This window comes from Leopardus geoffroyi, chromosome E1 (genome assembly GCF_018350155.1).
Source record: "Leopardus geoffroyi isolate Oge1 chromosome E1, O.geoffroyi_Oge1_pat1.0, whole genome shotgun sequence".
Lineage (NCBI taxonomy): Eukaryota > Metazoa > Chordata > Mammalia > Carnivora > Felidae > Leopardus > Leopardus geoffroyi.
This window is the reverse complement of record NC_059330.1, coordinates 32,625,279-32,637,956: the sequence shown is the minus strand read 5'-3', so window position 1 is coordinate 32,637,956 and position 12,678 is coordinate 32,625,279.

Below are 12,678 nucleotides of genomic sequence, written 5' to 3'. Positions count from 1 at the left end.
CTCCAGGCTCTGAGCCATCAGCCCAGAGCCCGACGCGGGGCTCGAACTCACGGACTGCGAGATCACGACCTGGCTGAAGTCGGATGCTTAACCGACTGCACCACCCAGGCGCCCCAAATTTTTAATGTTTATTTTTGAGGGAGAAAGAGACATAACAAGAATGGGGGAGGGACAGAGAGAGAGACACAGAATCCTAAGCAGGATCAAGGCTCTGAGCTGTCAACACAGAGCCTGACACAGGGCTCAAACCCATAAACTGTGAGATCATGACCTGAGCCAAAGTTGGATGCTTAGCTGACTGAGCCACCCAGGCTCCCCAGCCAAGTGTTTCTTATATGTCACAGAAATCAATAACTATGATAGCAAAAGTGTATGCATTACATAACTATATATGAGTGTATATTATACAGTCACAGAGACTGTTTTGCAGAATAACATATTCCTACAGGTAAATAATCAAAAGAAAAATGACTTCTTAAAAAGGGGCAAAAGATTTATAGACACTTTGCAAAAGATATTCTATAAATCATTAGGGAAATGGAAATTGAATTTACAACCCAACAAATGGACTAAAATTTTATAAAAAGATTGACAATAAATAATGTATTTGAAGATGTGAAGCAACTGTAATTACATTTATTATTTATGAAAAATGTAAATAATACTGTTACTTTATAAGCATTATGGCAGTGTCTTAGTTTCTTCTAAAACTGAACATACACTTAGCATATGTCACAAGTTTCACTTCTAGGTATCCACTCATAAAAAATGAAACAAACATTTACATGAAAGCTTGTATACCAATATTCATGAAGATTTCATTCAGAAGTGTCACAAAGAGAAAACAGTTTCCATCAATAACATAATGGATAAACAAACTTGGGTATGTTCCTGTAATGCAATGCTACTCAGCAACAAAAAGAAACAAACTACTATTTCACACAAAAACATGAATCAATATCAAAAGCATCTGTTGTGTGAAAGAAAAATGCAAGTGAACATACTGTATGATTTTACTTATATGAAGTTCTTTACTAGGTGCAATTGACTAATAGTGGAGAAGGATTAAAAAAGCAGTTGTAGGATGGAATTTGGGGAAATTTTCTGGAGCCAATGTAATATCCTATATATTTATAATGCATCTGGGTTTCATGGAAGTAAGCATTGGTCAAAACTCAGCAAATGTACACTTAATATTTATGTATGTCATTGTATGCAAAATTTGGAAGAAAAGAAGAAAATCAGTAAAGAAATTGGAATTTAGCTAATGTATTACATATTAGTATACTGATGCCTGCAAATTACTTTGAAACACATCAAAAGCTACAATGTACTTTTGGATCAAGCGTTGGATGAATGAGTATATACATATAAGACAAAGCAAGTTCAGTAATGTTAATGGTAGTAAGTGGTAAATATGTTGGTGTTTGCTGTAAAATACTTTTGGTTTTGCTGTTTGAAAAATTTCATAATAAGATTTTGGGGAAATTGTTTTAAAAGGCAGGCAGGTATTATGTAGATGAGCATGGTCAGATGAATTCCAGAAAAAAAACAAAAACAAAAACCTAGCAGATGGAAAAGATAGAAGATTAGTCAATGAACTATGAGTCTTATAATTAAATAATCTAGAGCTTGGGTCACAAGCATGGACATATTTTAACTTTCAATCCTCAGTTTATATATATATGTGTGGAAAACGTGAAGGTCTCAAAGGGGAGATTATATTGGGTGAGCCTGACTTAATCAGGTGAAATTCCTTAAAAGAGGAAATCGGCTCTCACTGATGAGAGAATCTCTTGCTGGCGTTGAAGAAATGAGCTGCCAAGTTATAAAAGGTTCACATGCCTGGGATATAAAATATGGATTTTAAGAGCTGAGAATGACCCCCACTGGAAAGCCAGCAAAAAAACCAAGAGCCTCAGTCTACTAGTCACAAGGAAATGAACTCTGCCAATAATCTGAGGGAGGATGGAAGATATTATTTCCCCAGACAAGCATCTGGTGGGACCCCAGACCCATTCAACACTTTGATTACAGCCTTGTGAGACCCTGAGCAGAAGACCAGTTAAACTGTGCCTGGGCTCTGGACCCAAGACACCGACCTGATGAAACGTGCTATTTTTTTTTTTTCAGTAGCTGAGTTAATGGTCATTTGTTGTGCAACAATAGAAAACCAGTACAAGTAAGGTCATGAGTTTGTATATCAAGCTAAATATTCTGAGCATTTAATGTACAATAAGAAAAAGGAAGATCACTTGTAGCAAAGGAGTAGCATGATCTGAGGCTTTCATTAGCAAGGAAGTTAAGACGACTGCATAAAAATCTGTATAGAAACCCTGATATCTCAGTTCTTAACAAAATGGTTTATTTTTCATTGATGTAATAGTCTGTTGTGAGCGTTTCTTTTATCAACTCATTTCCACTGTCACCCAAGAATCCTGGATGTTTTTCATCCTCCAACTTTGTCGTCTTGGAGTTCCTTGTCTCCCTCAAGGAAAAGAAGAGAGACAGGTTGGGAAATTTCATACCCTAATTCTTAAGTATGTCAGGCAAGAAAGAATTCTTATCACTTCTGCTCAATCCCATTGACCACAATGAGTCATAGGTTCCCATTTTATCTTCAAGGATGACTAGGAAATGTACAGAAGCCCATGGAATATGTGGTGAGCCCAAACAGTTTCTGATCAGAGAGGAGAATTTCAAAAAGGAAGAAGGCAGTGTCAAATCCTTCAGAAAAAGATATATGATAACTAAAAATTAGTTATTAGGTTATATTAGAAGCCTCCAAGTTTCTATGTCTACAAGGGAAATCCAGCCCGCTGCTTGTATTTATGAATAAAGTTTTATTGGAATAGAGCATGATCTTTATTATTTATTTTTTTTTTTTTGCTTTGATATATTGTCTATGTCCACATCTGTGTTATAGCCAGAGTTTAGTTGTTGCCAAAACTATTTGTCTGGCAAAGAACAAAATTGTTACTACATGGCTCTTTTTAGAAATAGTTTGCCAACCCCAGGATTACATAATTAGAAAATTAATCGTGATTTTTGAGCTGTGAGTAGGTACTATAGAACCAATGAGGGAGAGAATGACAGGCAAATGAGAAAATAGATTAATAAAATAGATCCGATTCTGTGTCTCCCTCTCTTTCTGGCCCTCCCCCACTCATGCTCTGTCTCTGTCTCTCTCTCTCAAAAATAAACATTAAAAAAAAAAAAAAAGAAACTTAAAAAGGGGGCGCCTGGGTGGCTCGGTCGGTTAAGCATCTGACTTTGGCTCAGGTCATGATCTCACGGTTCATGAGTTCAAGCCCCACATCAGGCTCTGTGCTGACAGCTCAGAGCCTGGAGCCTGCTTCAAATTCTGTGTCTCCCTCTCTCTCTGCCCCTCCCCCACTCATTCTCTCTTTCTCGCTCTCTTTGTCTCTCTCTCTCAAAAATAAATAAACATTAAATAAATAAATAAATAAATAAATAAATAAATAAATAAAAGTAGATATGACTCCTTCTGGAAGTTTGCCGAGGAAGAAAACAGAAAAACATGTTCTTGAGATTTGCTACTCACTTACTTATTTGTTGTTTCTTTTACTTTTATTGTTTTTTTTTAATTAAAAAATTTAATGTTTATTTATTTTTGAGAGAAAGAGACAGAGCATGAGTGGGGAAGGAGCAAAGAGAGAGAGACACTGAATCCAACACAGGCTCCAGGCTCTGAGCTGTCAGCACTAGCCTGACATGGGGCTTGAACTCACAGACCGCAAGATCATGACCTGAGCTGAAATCAGATGCTTAATCGACTGAGCCACCCAGGAACCCCTGTTGTTTCTTTTATTTTGTCAAATATTCCTTTTGTAAAACCTAAGCATGTTGTAAACAATGGTAAAACTCTGAAGATGCAGGTACATGGTAAGATAATGGAAGAAGTGAGTGTCTTGAGAAGTCAGAATAGAATGAGATTATAAATGTCAGTGGAAAGACCAGCCCTGGTAAGGATGATGGCATTAAAATCCCCCTGAGACAAATCTGAGAAGAGAAGAAAGAGATCCCTATATGGCATTTTTACAAATATTCTTTTTTTTCTGCCTTCAGATTCAATTTTGTACTTATTAAAGTTGAACAGTATAGAAATTTGAAAAAGAGAAAATGAATATCTCCCATAACCATATCATTTCCCCATGAACAATTTGTGATAAACAGCATCAGCTCTGTATTTTTCTGGGCATACATTAACATGCATAATTTGTTTATTTTTAATACTAATGGGGTCATAAATATATATTGTTCTTTATTTGCTTTCTTTAGTACGATTTGTCAATTATGCATAGAGCTCTCTCTTTTTTAATAGCCCCACACAGAAGACTTCTTATATAGATCTTCCAAATTTTATGTTACCAATTCATATGATATACATTTGAGTTGTTTCTAATTTTAGTTATTATTAGAATGCTGCGATTAGTATGCCTGTCTATAAGCACTTCTTATTTTATTAGTATTTCTGTAGAAAAAAAATTTCAGAAGTGGAATCCATACTAATTTTAATCTGAAAAGGAAATGTTGAAGGATTGTACACCAAATAGTACTGATGATATTATCCCATAAGAAGCAAGAAAATTCATGAGCTGCCTATAAGGGGAAATGGCTGTGTTCAGGACTTGACAAGAACGGAGAAGCTTTGGAACGACTAATGCCGTATAACACTAATCTTGCAGCATTTTTTTATCCTTTTCCCTCTAAAGCCTTTCACAGCTTCTAGATGTTCCTTAATTCACCATCAAGTGTATTTTTCATTGCCATGAAAATGCAGTGCCTGACGGCAGAGCCGATCTTGTCATAGTCCTACCAACCTTTCCTTGTTCTTTTATTTGGATGCCATGTTAAGTTGCTTTCTAAGAAGCCCTTTCAAAAGAGGAATAGCACACCACAGATGTGGAAAGTGTCTGATTTTTTTCACATTGACCTGAATGGGAGAAATACGAACAATTCAAGTCTGTCCTTGAGGTATTAGTAAGATGGTCTCATGCTGCAAGTGCAAGTCTGGATATTTTTGCAGTGTTCTCTTAGCCTGCATTACTGATTCGCCCAACCATCACGGCCAGATGTATTGATTGGCCTTGCCAGTCCTTATACAGTGGACTCCCAACCCTGAAATTGTTCTCATAGTAAAATATGTGTGTGTGTATGTTAAATGTTTGGATTTAGCCTAACAGCTAGATCTTTTTAATAGTTCTTTGCTGTCTACATTAGTTCAATAGTGTGCTTTGAGTCTGTGGTGTGCCAGGACTAAGCTAATGGGCTTAGAATACAAGGAAGAGGGAAGACAGAGCATCTGGTTTCATGAAACGTTTGACCTAGTGAGGGGAAAGATGGGAGGTTGAAACATGTTATCTTGGAGGGAGTCACCGTGCCACTGGGTTCATAGAAAGTTAAAAGGAAGGTCATATGAAATGAGAAGCTAGAGCAAAGTGAAAGAAAGCGCAGAATGCTGGTGGAGCCAGGTTTTTTTCAGGAGAACTGGATATGAGGACTTGGAGGGAATCCTGTGAAGGAGAGACGAGCTATGTACAACAGAAGTATTGTAACAAAAAGATGCCAGAATATGACTTCCTTTCACGTTATTTCCTCTTGCAGATAATGCACGTATATAGAATTCTATATTTGGAGAAATCAGAGGATTTATTTACATTTTAAACAAAATATCTTGGATATGAAATTAGCAAAGAATTTATCCAAAGTTTCCAGTGGCGATAAAAATCAGTATAAGCATTTTTACTTACATTTGGCATTCGTAGGCAAATACATCAATATAATTTAGTCTTCATTCACCCTTCCACAGTGTCAAGAGAGAAAGTTACAAAATGAATTATAAATCAACTGTTTCTTTCTTTACTAATGTCTTTGTTTAGAGAAGAACCTCTTTGCTATTTTTCAAAAACACACACACACACACACACACACACACACAACACAAAATCCAACACTAATTAGGTACAGTTCATTGCCATTTCCAAACCAATAGTAAAGTTACCAGTAACATTAATTAGCATAAAAATTGGCTGATTCCTATTATCTCTAAGTACTAAATCTTTTCTGTTTATACCTTTTGGATTTGTTAGGCAATGCGCTGAGTGAAACCTTATGAAACAAAAGGCTTGGCAGCTGCACATTTTAAATATGCAGAGACTTGACTAAGACTTGACTATTGTATACACAGAAATAATGTATAGAAAGATTGCTAGCCCATTATGTAGTCATGGTGATCTGCTTTACCACCACATTTTCCACCATAGTGCAATCACACTGAGACCACTATTTAATCACATTTATCTATCTACTGTTAAACTGGGCATGACACTGTCAGTGCTGTAGAATCTTATAGCTGGATCTCAGCTTGCTCATGGAGTTTGGGAATTGCAAAACAGGTTGAAAGCAATCTTTCCTGTGAATTAATGAGGTACTCAGATCATCTGCACTCTCATCTCCATCGAACAGGTGCTAGAATGGCAAAAGGATAATTGTTTTAAATTTTGTTGTGCATTGTATTAAAATCATATTCTACAAGCAACAACATGAAATGCTAAAAAAGACGGTAAGAGGTCTAATACATGGCAGAATTAAAAATTTAACTCTTTGATGTGTGTGCATAAACTATTGACATTGCTTCTGCTAGCTTTTCATGCAAAATAAAATGGTTTTGATCATTAGGAAAAGAAACATACGTGTTCAACATATATTTATAGTTGACCAAAAAATGTATTGAGTGGTTACTCAATGGAAAACACTGTACTAGGCCCTGGGGATGCAAAAATGAATAACTTTGGAGAAAAATAAAATTTGGTCTGTGCCGACTATACCCTACTTTTTCTCCTCACAATTTTTATAAGCGTTATGTATATATATTTGTTTACTATTTCATCTTCTTCTCCCTTACAGGCTCTATTTTGTTTTTGTTGTTTGTTTGTTTTTAGTGGGTTGGGGGAGGCAGTGCATAAAACAACATAAATTTATTGTCTCACAGTTCTAGAGACTAGAAGTCCAAAATCAAGGTGTTAACAGGGCCGAGCTCCTCCAGAAGCCTCTAGTGGAGGATTTGTCCTAATCTCTTCCCACCTCTGGTGGCTGAATCACTCCAATCTCTGCCTCCATCTTTTTCTCTTAGTCTGTGGCTCTGTGTACAAATGTCTCAAATTCTTATGAGAACACTTGTCATACTAAATTTAGGTCCACCCTAATCCAGTATGACCTTGTCTTAACTAAGTATGCCTTCAGAGACCCTATTTCCAAATAAGCTCACATTCTGAAGTTCAGGTTGGGCATGAATTTTTGGAGGACACTATTCTACCTAGCATACTTACCATAGAAGAAATGACAGGCATAGAAACAGCATATATTAGAAGCCATCCTATTGCAATAAACTTTGGGGACTCAGAGAGGTGAGTCTTAGACAATGGACAATTCTCTTCCAGCATGAACTGAAATAAAGGGTCAGATATGACTTGTACTTAAGGTGGTTCTTCTGTACTTTAAGGAAAAGGTGAGTAGATCCTCATGACAAATGTGGTTTGAAGAAAGGCTCTGTATTAATGCAGGCTCTATTTTGTTCACCAAGGATACCTATCAGTGAGCAGATTCTCAAATATATTAAAGAAGGGAGGGAGGGAAGGAAGGAAGGAAGGAAGGAAGGAAGGAAGGAAGGAAGGAAAGAAGGAAGGAACAAAGGAGGGAGGGAAGGAGAGAAGAACGGACCTGTTCAATAGGATTTTGTTAGAATTTTCAAAGAGATACTTCCTGAAATCCAAGAAGATGTATGGGAACATCTAGCTCACTCTGGGAAAGGTTAAGAATGTTTCCCTAAGGAGATAAAATGTTGAGATTTTACATGTGTGAAAATATATTTATTTAGCCCTCATATTGCACAGTTTTGCTAAAGTATAAAATTCTAGTTTGGAAATAAATTTTCCTCACATTTAAAAAGATTTTGTTCCATTTTTTTCTAACTTCCCATCTTGTTGTTAACAAGTGCAAAATCATTCTGAAATTTAACCACTGGGTATATGTCTGCTTTTTTTTTTTCTGAAAATATTTAGATCTTTGCTGCCAGGAAATTTCTAGATAAAAAGTTTTAGGATGGTCTATTTTCTTCCATTGTTTGGGGGCACTTAATGTACATTGTCAATATGTAAGTTCATACTTTTCAATTATACAGAATGTTCTTAAAGTATTTCTGTGATAATCTCTTCTATTTCATTATAGTGAGGGGTCGATACCACGGTATCTAGAGTCGCAGTCAGTGCCTGATTGCAGATTCAAGTTCTGTTCATACTAGCTGTGTGGCTAGGGCCAACCAGCTTAACCTCTCTGTACTTAGAATTTTTCACCTGCCACACGTAGATTGTAATAATAGCATCTCCTCATAGAACCGTTTCATATTTGAGCGAATGTTTTTTTGTTTTTGTTTTTGTTTTTGCAAAACAGTTAGAATAGTGTCCAGCGCTTAGAGATTGCTTTAGAAAAAGGTCTGCTATTACAGATACTGTCCTTCCGAATGATTATTACACTTTTTCTTATTTCCTCTCCTTTGTTTTCCATATCTGTTTCTTTCATTTGGCTGTACTTTCCGAGCAGCTTCCTCAGCTATATCTTTGCATCATCTTATTGAGCTTTTCATTCGCGGTACCATATTTTCAATCTTTAGTTCTTTTTCCTGTCCTGCATGTTTCTCTTAGCACACTGCACTTGTTTACAGATGTAGTGTCTTATCTTATCTCCCCGAGGATTTTAATGGGAGGTAATTTTGTTATACTTGTACAGTTCACAGCAGTACAAGGCTTATTAGGAAAAAAGAATTGTCTCCTATACACATCTCCGTTTCTCACAACCCTAAAGTAACTACTTACAGTGCTTTTAATTGTTTGTTTGTTTGTTTTGGTATTTGCCTATGCATCTCTAAGTAGTATATTTATACTGCTCTTTTTTCTTGTTTTAGAAAGTTCCTAGTCAGTTCCTACATAGAGTATAAAAATTTCCTCTTCTGTCCCTCACTGAACACACACACACACACACACACACACCCAATGACCTCTATCCCAATGTAGTTACAATTTTGGTTATATTGGTATTCAGTACATATATTTGAAAGAGGGTGCTGTTGAAAAAAAAAAAAACACACACCAGATGGAGAATAGAAGCAAGGCAAGATTTTATTCATGGCCGGGCCAAACCTGATCTCCTGATCTTATGGGGAAAAGTGCAGAGAATGGCCCTGAACAAAGGTAGCAGTGAGCTTATATGGATTTTAGCAAGTCAGAGTACATCATTATGTAGTTAACCAATTACAATTTACAGCATTTCATGGTAACCAATCATATTGTGACACACAGACGTTAGTCTTGGCGGGAACCTATCAATTTAAAGTTCTTTGTCCTACGAGGTTTTAAAATGACCAATCATACATTGGTTAGACACCTACAATACCATGGGGCAGTGAGTTTGTGACTTTTTACATGTTGGTCTTGCCTAGGCCAGATCTTGGCAGAAGGGGTGGGGGAGCATTTTGCAACCTAAGTTATCTATTTAGCAAGCAGGCGAAGTTACAGAAGCGAGATAGGGCGGTTAGTAGTTTCTGATAACCCTAATAGGGAACTACATAAGCTTTTATTTCAATTATTCATGAAAGGTGAGTTTAAGCCAAACTTATATACAATAAGCTTTCTGATACCTTATAAGTTGATCTATTACATATTAATATGGCTAAACAAATGCTATTTATAGGTGAGTCATACAGTGCTCTAAAATTATTTCACTTTCAAGTGCATATTTATTCTTTCTACACTTCTTACACTTAACTATATTATCATTTTGGTTTGCTTGCTTGGTTAAACAATAGTTTTTTGGGGTTTTATTTTGTTTTATATTTTAATTTCCTTATGACTCATCCCTGAACCTTCCCGCCAATTATACAAATCGCTTTCCAGCCTTCCAGATATATCATACATATCAATTTGATCTTATTGTAGACATCTTTCCTGGGATCTCATGAACTATTGCATTCTGGAGATGTTACTCCCCAGGTCTGCTGCACAGCCATTATCCTGGGATCTCCCTTCCTTCCTTCCATCTTGGGAGTTCCATTCATCTAAGGATGATTTTCTACATCTCAGGGTGTGATCAGTTTCCTTTCTCCTATCTGAAAATTAAGGCCCACCTAATCAATATATGCAGGTAACGTTCTCTAATGGAACACTCCAAACGAATCAATTTTAACTGATGTCCTCTGTGTCCAAGCCTTGTCCAAGCCCTCAGCCTTTTTAGTGGTTCACTCTTCAACATAAACAAGTGGCCACATGTTCATAGACATCTGAGAAAAAAGACTGTAACATGAAAGAAAAGGGCCAAAACAATCAACCAAGCAAACTTAGCTGAGAAAGAGACTAGGCAGAGGTGAAAATTTCATGTCTAAAACTGAAAAATCAAGACATCGTAACATACTGCTCAAGAATAGATCCAGTTTTTAATAAGGCTGTGAGCTTATATTATTTGAGAGCCTCTGTTTAAGAAAAAAACCAGGGGTGCCTGGGTGGCTCAGTCACTTGAGCATCCAACTTCAGCTCAGGTCATGATCATAGTTCCTGGGTTTGAGCCCCAAGTTGGGCTCTGTGCTGACAGCTCAGCCTGGAGCCTGCTTCAGATTCTGTGTCTCCCTCTCTCTCTGCCCCTCCCCTACTCGCACTCTATGTCTCTATGTCTCTCAAAAATAAATAAACATTTAAAAAGGAAGGAAAGAAAAAATAAAAATTATGAATTTAAGAAAGAGGTACAAAAGGGAATATTACTTAGAATAACAAAAGATAGGTTTTGCAAGGAGCTCATCCAACTGAGGGTATGGAAACTTCATTATCATTAAAATAAATCAGCATCTGATGAACATGCTATCTAGAAATGTGGAAATAAATAAAAAAATAAACATTTAAAAAGTCTGTTTTCTTCTTTTAATAGGGAATGAGAATATTTCTTCATATATTTTGAGTATTTACCTTTTATTTTTTTAAGTTTTTAATGTTTATTTATTTTTGAGGGAGAGAGAGAGGGCACAGAAGTGGGGGAGGGGCAGAGAGAAAGGGAGACACAGAATCTGAAGCAGGCTCCAGGTTCTGAGCTGTCAACATGAAGCCTGACACGGGGCTTGAACCCATGAACCACAGGATCATGACCTGAGCCAAAGTTGGATGCTTAATGGACTGACCCACCCAGGTGCCCTGAGTATTTCCCTTTTAAAATGATATGCATATTTAATTGTTATGAAATCTTCTGTAGAAACTGTCAGAAAATAACATTTATGTACACAAATATAATGATATAAGGTAATTAACCAAAACTGGTTAAGTCTAGGGAGACTCACCAAGTATGGGCTAAGGAGAGCAGTCAGTCTAAATGTTTTACAAGAAAACCCTGGTGTTACAGTCTTTTTTGTTTTGGCTTTAACCTTAATCTTTATTGACTGATGATGCTTTTAAATCCTTATCCAGGAGTGGCATAGCTGAGTTAGAGTCCTACCCAGGCATCTGAAAGCAGTGTGTGTCCATATAAAAATCATTATAATGCATTTCTTCTGCTCTTCTTGTAATAGAAGCCAAGGATTCCTTCCCCATGAAGGAGATAAAAATGCAAACACTTAAAAGAAGTTCATTTGAAGACAGTATAGTATATGTTAAAAATATATCTTTATATTAGTCCATTAGTGAATTGATTCCATTTGCTTTGTAAGTATAAACCTCAAACCAGTTATTTATCTCTTGCCAGACTTATTAAAAGTTAAAGAATTACTTAGACGTACCTTCATGGTTGTACATATGTAACCTTGAAAGATTCAAACTTTAAAACTTTTTACATTTTTTTAAAGACCTAAGTGCAGTCTCTAATCCTAGTAATAACCTTTGAGGAACTTAGTATTAATTTTTATAACTTAGCAATAATATTAGAGGCATAAATGCATGCTCTAATTTGCAACATAAAAAGGAAAACACAATATTTTCACTTAAGTACGAATGTTCTGTATTTTCTAGCTGCACTTTAAAAAGTCACTAAGTACCCCCCACTGGAATAAACAAACAAAGGAAACAAAAAAAAGTGTATGGTTTTCCAGTTATTACTATACTAATATCCTGGCATATTTTATAAAATATTTTACTGATTGTTTTTCATATTAAGAAATTGGGGCTTCATTTGCTCTGCACTAAGGTTGTCAGACAATAGTTATCTTATGCCCTTCAGTTCTTTTCCTAAGAGTGAATGGTTAGTGGTCTTTTCTCTTTTACACTTGACTGTGTCTTCTTCCCTTCTAATAACAGAGACCACTGGACTTTTCCCACTGGGTATGTGCCTTATATCTGAAGATCCACTCACATTCTCAATTTAATCTCAAATCAAGCAAGAAATCATGACCAGATTCACAGTTATGGAATTTAGCTCAAAAGTCCATGCCCATAACCATGATCTTTTGTCATTTTACAAACATCCTTTGTTCCAATTACATTTGGAATCCAGGATTAATTTCTGCATGCCAAAGTTTCCCCCCAAATTTTCCTGAATTGTTTGACTATAAAGGGCAGTGTGGGATTTTTTAAAAGTAGACATTTTTAAGAGCAGTTTTTAGTTGATGGCAATATTAAGCAGAAGTTACAT